Source organism: Petaurus breviceps, unplaced genomic scaffold, assembly GCF_028583685.1.
Source record: "Petaurus breviceps papuanus isolate PSGF00001 unplaced genomic scaffold, PetGlider_PUasm1.0 90644, whole genome shotgun sequence".
Classification (NCBI taxonomy): domain Eukaryota; kingdom Metazoa; phylum Chordata; class Mammalia; order Diprotodontia; family Petauridae; genus Petaurus; species Petaurus breviceps.
The window spans coordinates 3,304,265-3,311,938 of record NW_027187298.1 but is presented as its reverse complement, the minus strand read 5'-3'; the positions used below and the strand labels follow the sequence as shown (position 1 = coordinate 3,311,938).

The 7,674-nt window shown below is 39.5% G+C and overlaps 1 long non-coding RNA gene across 1 annotated transcript in view; it reads left to right on the top strand.

Annotated features, from left to right (window-relative positions):
* Nucleotides 1–1,613, top strand: part of LOC138143509 (uncharacterized) — a 174,019-nt gene extending 172,406 nt beyond the window's left edge. Inside the window, exon 5 of the long non-coding RNA XR_011163706.1 lies at nt 1,462–1,613. This is a non-coding gene — a long non-coding RNA (uncharacterized lncRNA). The remainder of the gene's footprint in view (nt 1–1,461) is intronic.
* The last annotated feature ends 6,061 nt before the right edge of the window (nt 1,614–7,674 follow it).

The window sequence follows — 7,674 nt, the reverse complement described above, 5'->3', positions numbered from 1 at the left end:
ATATATATATATATATATATATATATATATATATATATATATATATAATGCCAATAGATTCTAGTGGCCCTGCACTGTTTCTAGCATAACACATAAATTCTATTTGTATTTTAAAGTACTTTGTTACCAAGTTCCAATCCATCTTTTTAGCCTCAACATGCATGACTCCATTTCTCATACTGTCTAATCTAGCCTTCACTTCTGTCACTTATATGTGTTTCTGCTTCTATCTCTGTGCCTTTGGGTCAGTTGCCTTCCATGCATATAATATAATACTTCATAGATTCCCTTTCTTGAAAGTAAATCTTGGTCACCACCTTCTCCCTGAAACCTTTCCTGATTTGCTTCAAATCTAGTGTCCTCCCTCCCAACGTACCTTGCATTAATTTTTTTCTTGTCCTCTTTATATATATTCTGTCTATATATATATATATATGATATATATATATGATAGTATCAATAGGCAATCACAACTTCACAAAACTTATGTGAAAACTAGGTTTATTACAAGAGAAAGGAACATGCAGGTAGAACCCAAAGAGTTCACAATTCATACAGAAATTTGCATATTTGTTACAAGCAAAGGATAGAGAAAGAAACACAAATCTCTGCCTTTTAAAGGGGCATGGTACAAGAAGAAGAAAGGTTCAGAAAGAACAAAACCCCTCCGAAAGATGGCAAAGACCACTTTCTTTTCCCTTGGGAACTGCTCCAATGCCGTACAGCTAGACTATTAAGATAGGATGGTCTGCTTATTTACAAGGGTCCCAGCTACAGTTTCTCAGCCTAGTGCATCCTGATTGATACCTGTCTTGACTTCCAAGGACATACAAGGAGTCCAGTATGGGATGCAAACAACACATTATGTCAGCTCAGGGTGGGACTTTATTTTTGACACGTTCAGGGCCTCCTGCATACTCTGTTTCAGTCCAGTATTTCTGGAAAATAATGGCAACTCAGAAAGACAAGTTTAGAGGACCCCTTAATATTACTTAGCAATAGGCAACATGGTATAATAATTTGAGAGTCAGCCTTGTAGCCAGGGAAATGTGGTTTTAAGTCCCACTCTGACACATATTGGTTGCATGTGCTCGGGTAGGTCACTTTAACCTAAGTGCTAACCTAAGCAGCTAAATAAATTTAAGAGAAAGGGCTGACATGCACTGCTGGAGGGAGTGTCCTCCAATAGTCATTCCCTGTATCAATCCTAAATCCAATCCCTATTTCCTGTCTCTCTATTTATATATGTACTTGGTGTCTCTCCTGACTAAATGGAAGCTTCTTGAGAGAAAGAATTAGTTCACCTTCTTTGTATTTGGCTCCTTAATTCCTCATTCAATGTATGGAACATAAGAAATTAATAAATGCTGACTGATTGATAACACTACTAGGTCTTTATTACTTTGTAATACTCCTAACCAAATAACTTGTGAGTCTAACTTTATCTTCCTCTGTGCAAAGGACCAAAGGATTGGACAGCTAGGTGGGTCAGTGAGTACCAGCCCTGGAGTCAGGAGGACCTAGGTTCGGATCCGGACTCCGACACTTGACACATACACACAAAAACTAGCTGTGTGACCTTGGGTAAGTCACTTAACCTCAATTGCCCTCCCCTCTCCCCTCCAAAAAGCAAGAAAATTTAAAAAAAAGAACCAAAAGATTACCTGTTAACTCTTCTGACTACAAAACTTCAGCTTAATGAACATCTATTAAGTATCTACCATGTTCTAGGCATTGTGCTAGGAAAATATATTGTCTTTTTGTACAAGGAAATGATTTTTGTCTACAAAGACAAAATGGAAGTAGCCTATAACCTCAAGAATCTCCCGGTGTTTTCATGTTATATGTATGGAAGCATGATGAAAGGCATTATGTGGCTGTTCTTTATAGCAAAGCAACCAGATTTACCCAGATGTGTCATAGTTAAATCGACTAGAAGTGATTTGACTTTGTAATTTTATGTTAAAACTGAGCTCTGCTCCTGGGGTAAAAGGGGGCACTGTCCCAAGCTTCAGGTTTTTCGTGCAGATGTTTTCACAGATAATTCTAGCGACCTGTAAGTTTTCAGTTCCTCCAAGGTGGCATGAACTAAGGAGAGGTGAAGTCACGGCTCTCCTGGCCTGTGTTCTGGTCTGTGAGCGATCATAAGCACTCTTTTATACCCTGAAAGTATGACTGGGGTCTCCACTCCCCTGTGACTGTATGCTACAGTATGCTATTGATCCTCTTTGCCCTTGGACTGTGATCCAGGACCAAATATGTGCAACCCCACAGAGTCTAGCACCCATTGTCAGCAAATTGTCCCCTCTAATCTTCTTCTGATCAGTTGTCTGATCCCCTTGCCTCTGTGGGCTGAGAGATCTGGAAGCTGCCACCATGGATTCAGCTGCCCCCAAGGCCTGCTACTGACTTGCTGGGTCACAGCCTGCACTGAAATGGACCCCAGTGAGACACTTTTACTCCCGATGTTCTGAATTGTCTTAGGCTGGAAAAATGTTTTACCTTGTCTTTTTCTTGGTTCTGCTGCTCCAGAATTTGTTTTGAGGCGTGATTTTAAAGTTATTTGGAGGGGAATTTGGGAGAGTTCACTTGAGTCCCTGCCTTTACTTGGCTGTCTTGGCTCTACCCTTGACTTCAGGCCCAGTCCTCTATCCACTGGGACACCAGCTGCCCCTTCTATAGAATACTGAATATTCTATCTGGAGGGGAACTTAGAACATGAAATATAAAACCAGAAGCACTAAGTTTGGAGTCAGAAAATTAATTTTCAAACACTTTGTCTTCTACACATTACCTATGTGATGTTCAAGTCTTTGGGCTTTAATTCCCTCTTCTGTAAAAGGAGGAGGTTGGATTTTATTGCCTCTACAATTCATTCTCTCTGGATCTATGATGCTATTATCTTGTATCAGAACTTGGAGGGAACTTTGAATATGAAACATACTGTATCAGAAGTGGAACCTTGGAAAATAGAAGATGCAGTGTTAACGCTATGGATAATCTTATGATATAAAGTCAGAATGCTAATATTACATGCCCCCAAAAGATCATCTAGTCCTTCTTTTTTCCTTTTTACTATAACCTATTTAACAGATACAGCCCAGAAAGCATCATCAGTTTGCTCAAGGTCACACCTAACTAGAAGTAGCAATGGGACTAGAACTCAGGTTTCCTGATTCCCTGGTTAAAGCTGGTCCCTCCCCTTCACCCCACCCCACACCCTCAGCCTTCATAATAGATAATAGTTGATGAGTGTGATTCAAGGATTGCTGGAAATCTTCACAGTTCTTCCAACATTTCCCTTGTCCTTTTATTTCAGGAATGAATGGCTAGTTTACTCATTATATCTCTGAAGGAGCCCAATCACAAACAATACAATACTTCCAATTTATTATAATTTATTCTTGTAATCTTCTTCCCCCATTTTCAGTCCTTACTTCTGCATAGATAAAAAGAATGTAGAATAAATACAAGCTAGCTAATTTGTCTGATGGAACTGTCTATGAAATGAAACAAAGTTTAAACCAGTAGTTGGGTAAGAAAAGAATGTTGGTGCTGGAGAGGAAATTTAACAAAAGTGCATTTATATCTCACCCTTTTCTCTCACCCCAGGGGCCTTGATGTACTTATAGGCTTATAAGATCATGGATTCAGAGCTGGAACTGACCTTATCCAGTCTTAGTTAACAGGACTGTATAAATTTTCAATGTTGATAAATTCAGCTTTGTATTTCAATGGATCTGTGATCTCATCATATCACTTAGTCAACAAATATTTACCAAATGCTTACAATGTTCAAGATACTGTGTATAGAGCTGGGAGTACTAACAAAGGGACAAAATGGTTCCTGCCCTCAGGAAACTCATATTCTAACCAGGGAAACAACACGTAAATAAGTAAGTATGTACATGATATATGAAGAAATGCAGGCAAACTGAGAGGCAAAGGCATTAGAGAACCCAATCTGAGTCTTGAATGAAGCCAGGCAACCCATGACATAGAAGAGTGGGGACTAAACATTCCATGTATGGGGGCAACCAATACAAAGGCACTGAGATAAGAGACGGATGTAATATTTGAGAATCTTCAAGGCCAGTGTAGATGAGGAATAGAGTGTATGGACAGTAGTGAAGTGTAAGAATATTGGAAGGGTAGAAAGGGACTAAGTTGTGAAGTGCTTTAAATGTTAAATAGAGGACTTTCTATTTGATCCCACAGGTAATAAGGAGAGACCCACTGGAGCCCTTGGAGTGGGGAAAAGGGGGTGTGTATGACATGGTCACACTTATTCTTTAGAAAAATGACTTTCCCAACTGAAAGGAGGGTGGAATGGAGTAGGAAGGGGCTTGAGGCAGGGAGATCAATTAGAAGATTAACATAGTTGTTCAGGAAGGAGGTAAAGAGGGTCTGAACTAGGATGGTGCCTGTATGAGTGAAGAGAAGGTGCTGTAATTGAGAGATGTTGTAAAGGTAGAAATGACAATATTTGGCAACAAATAAGATATGTGGTATGTGAGAAATTCAGTATGATACCATGATTGTGAGTCTGGGTAGGAAGAATTGTGACAATTTTGATAGTAATAGAGATGTTTAGAAGAGGGAAGGATTTTTGGGGGGTAGAGTAGGGTGGGGTGGGAGGAGATAATAAGTTCCATTTGAGAAATGTTGAGATGCGGATAGGACATCTGGTTCAAGATGCCTAAAAGGCAATTAGTAATATGTGGTTGTAGCTTGGATGAGAGAAAAAGAATGGATATATAGGGTATTAGAATCATCTGTACAGAGATGATAATTGAATCCATGGGAGTGGATGAAACCACCAAATGATAGTATAGAGAAAAAAAAAGAAGTGAGCCTAAAACAGTCTTGAAGGATTCCCACCATCACTGGGTATAACATTGATAAAGATACAACAAAGAAGATTGGTTAAAAAAAAAAGGATCGGGGGCAGCTAGTTGGCACAGTGAATAGAGCACCAGCCCTGGAGTCAGGAGGACCTGAGTTCAAATCCAGCCTCAGACACTTGATCACACTTACTAGCTATGTGACCTTGGGCAAGTCACTTAACCAGATTGCCTTGCCTTTCCCCCTCCAAAAAAAAAAATGATCAGCCAGATAGGAGAACCAGGAAAATGCACAGCAGTGTCAAAGGCAGCAGAAAGGTTGAGAAGGATGAGGATTAATAAATGACCATTAGATTTGGCAATTAAATGATTTGAAGAGGGCTGAATGATGAGATTAGAAGCTAGATTGAAGAGGATTTAGAAATGAGAGAATTAGAGACACTGAGGTACCTTGTCAAAGCATGGAGGAGAGGAGAGATATGAGATAATAGCTTATGGGGATGGATAGGTTAAGTTAAAGTTTTTTAATGATTAGACAGACATGGGCAAATTTGTAGACAGTAGGAAAGAAGCCAGTGGTTAGGGAGCAATTGAGGATAGAGTGAGGAGGATAGTGGAGAAATTTGCTGGAGGAGTTCAAGAAGGGATGGGATTAAGGGTGTTTGTTGAGGAGTTGGCCTTGGCAGGAAAGGTCACTTCTTCATCTGTGAAGAAATGGATCAGAAAGATATCTAAATGGTGTGAAATAAGGAATAGAAAAGAAGGGGAGCTTCTAACAAATGGTCTCTCTCTGACTCTTTTTATGATTCTTTCTCTCTTGTTCTTTCTCTGCTTGTCTTTCTTTTGAGCACCTCTGTCTCATTGAGAATCTTTGTATGTTGCATATTGACTAAGAAAACCACATTAATATTTCCCAATTACATCTTAATCTGTTTTGGAATGTACTTGGGAGTGTTGTGGTCCACATGCGGCCCCTGAACCACAGACTTGATACCTCTGGTATAGTGTTAAGACCCCTCATCAAGGGATCAAGATAGGGAAGGAAGAAGCAATTGCAAAGGTGATGGCCAGGGAAAGAATAAAAATAGATATTTTCTAATGGTTCATACTTTCATGCATTCATGCCTTCTTATCCTGTGTGGTGTTTGTCCATATCCTTTAGTAAAGGTGCCCTTTTCTAGGTTTCTTGATTTCACATAGATACCAGTTGAGTACACAAACTGCTCTTCTGAAATCCCTCACTACTGACATATAACTAGTTCAGGTTCTTTTCTGGCCATAGATCTTTTTCATGTTATCCTTTACTCTATTTTTTGCACATAGTTCTTTGTTAAAAGCATACTGCAGCCTATAATAATTATACCCATTGTGTGCTTCCCTATTAGCTTTTGAGGGCCCACAATTTTTATTTTTTAGAGTAGAGACATGTATCCCTGGCAGAATATTACTGTGTTTCCCTGATAATAAGACACCGTCTTATTATTTTTTTTTTGGACAGAAAAACACCAGAGGGCTTATTTTCAGGGGAGGGCTTATTTTAATGAACATTGACAGCAATTTTAATAAACAGGTAAATGTGAACAAAAAAATGTACCTTTATTCAATAAGCAAATCACTGGGGAAGAACAGGATGATGCGCTCACTGCTGCAGCTCTGATTGGATGCAGCTCGGAGTGCGCTTCACTACAGTAGCAATCTCAATAGGGCTTATTTTCGGGGAGGGCTTATTTTAGAGGAATCTTACACAGTAAGGGGAGGGCTTATTTTCGGGATAGGTCTTATTATCGGGGAAACACAGTACTATCAAAAGGTGAGTCTCTATTTCAGGAACACTCTTGGAATAACTGAAAGTGCTGTACCATTTCCCCAATATAATCTAGCCTTCTCTCTTTTGACCTTGGACAAGTCCCTTCATATTATGGAGCATAAATTTAGATCTACAGGGAACTATAGAAGTTTCAAATTCCAGTCTCCTCATTTTACAGATGAGGAAACTGAGGCCCAAAGAAGTTCAGTAACTTGTTCAAAATCACACAGTCAATAAGTGACAGAGCCAAAATCCAAACTCGTCCAGTCTCCAAATCCCTTAATATTTCTACTGTATCATACTTTTTGAGCCTCAGTGTCCTGCTCTGTAAAATGAGAGGGTTGGGCTAGGTGATATCTGGGTTCCCCTCCAACTTTAAACACTTTATGATTCTATTATCTCTCTGGGCCTTAGTTTTCTCCTTTATAAAGATAAGAGATTGAACCAGGGGATCTCTAATGTGTTTTCCAGCTCTAACATTCTGTGATTTGGCATTTATGGCAAATTACATATTAATACTTAGGCTTCCATTTTTTGTGTCACCAAGCATTGACCAAAGTGGGTCTATCACTGTTATGACATACCTCTTACTTGGAAATGGAATCAGTTGGCAAATACTTAAATCCAAAGCAAATTGACTGCATATTTATGATAGTAATGGCAATTAAAGATTCCGCTGTATTGGCTTGGTTTTCGAATTGATTGTGTTAAAACCCAGAGTTTGTTAATCCCACCTGTGGGATGGACTTGTTGATGTGAAAAGAAAGTCCTGAACTGGGAGGAGCTGGTGACATAGATTTGGAGAGACAAGAGAGAGGCAGAAGAACTTTTTTGGAAGCAGCACCTCGTGGAGGCAGAGGGAGAGAGACAAAGAACATTGCTGAGTGCCACTTTGAATTGCCTTGGACTTTTGAGACCTGCCCCCTGAGCTGCCAAGGAATGAGGAGACATGGCTGTTTTTCTGGTACTTTGTCTGTCTGTTTTGATGTTGTTTTGCCAGATTTGTCCACTGGTGAAAGACAG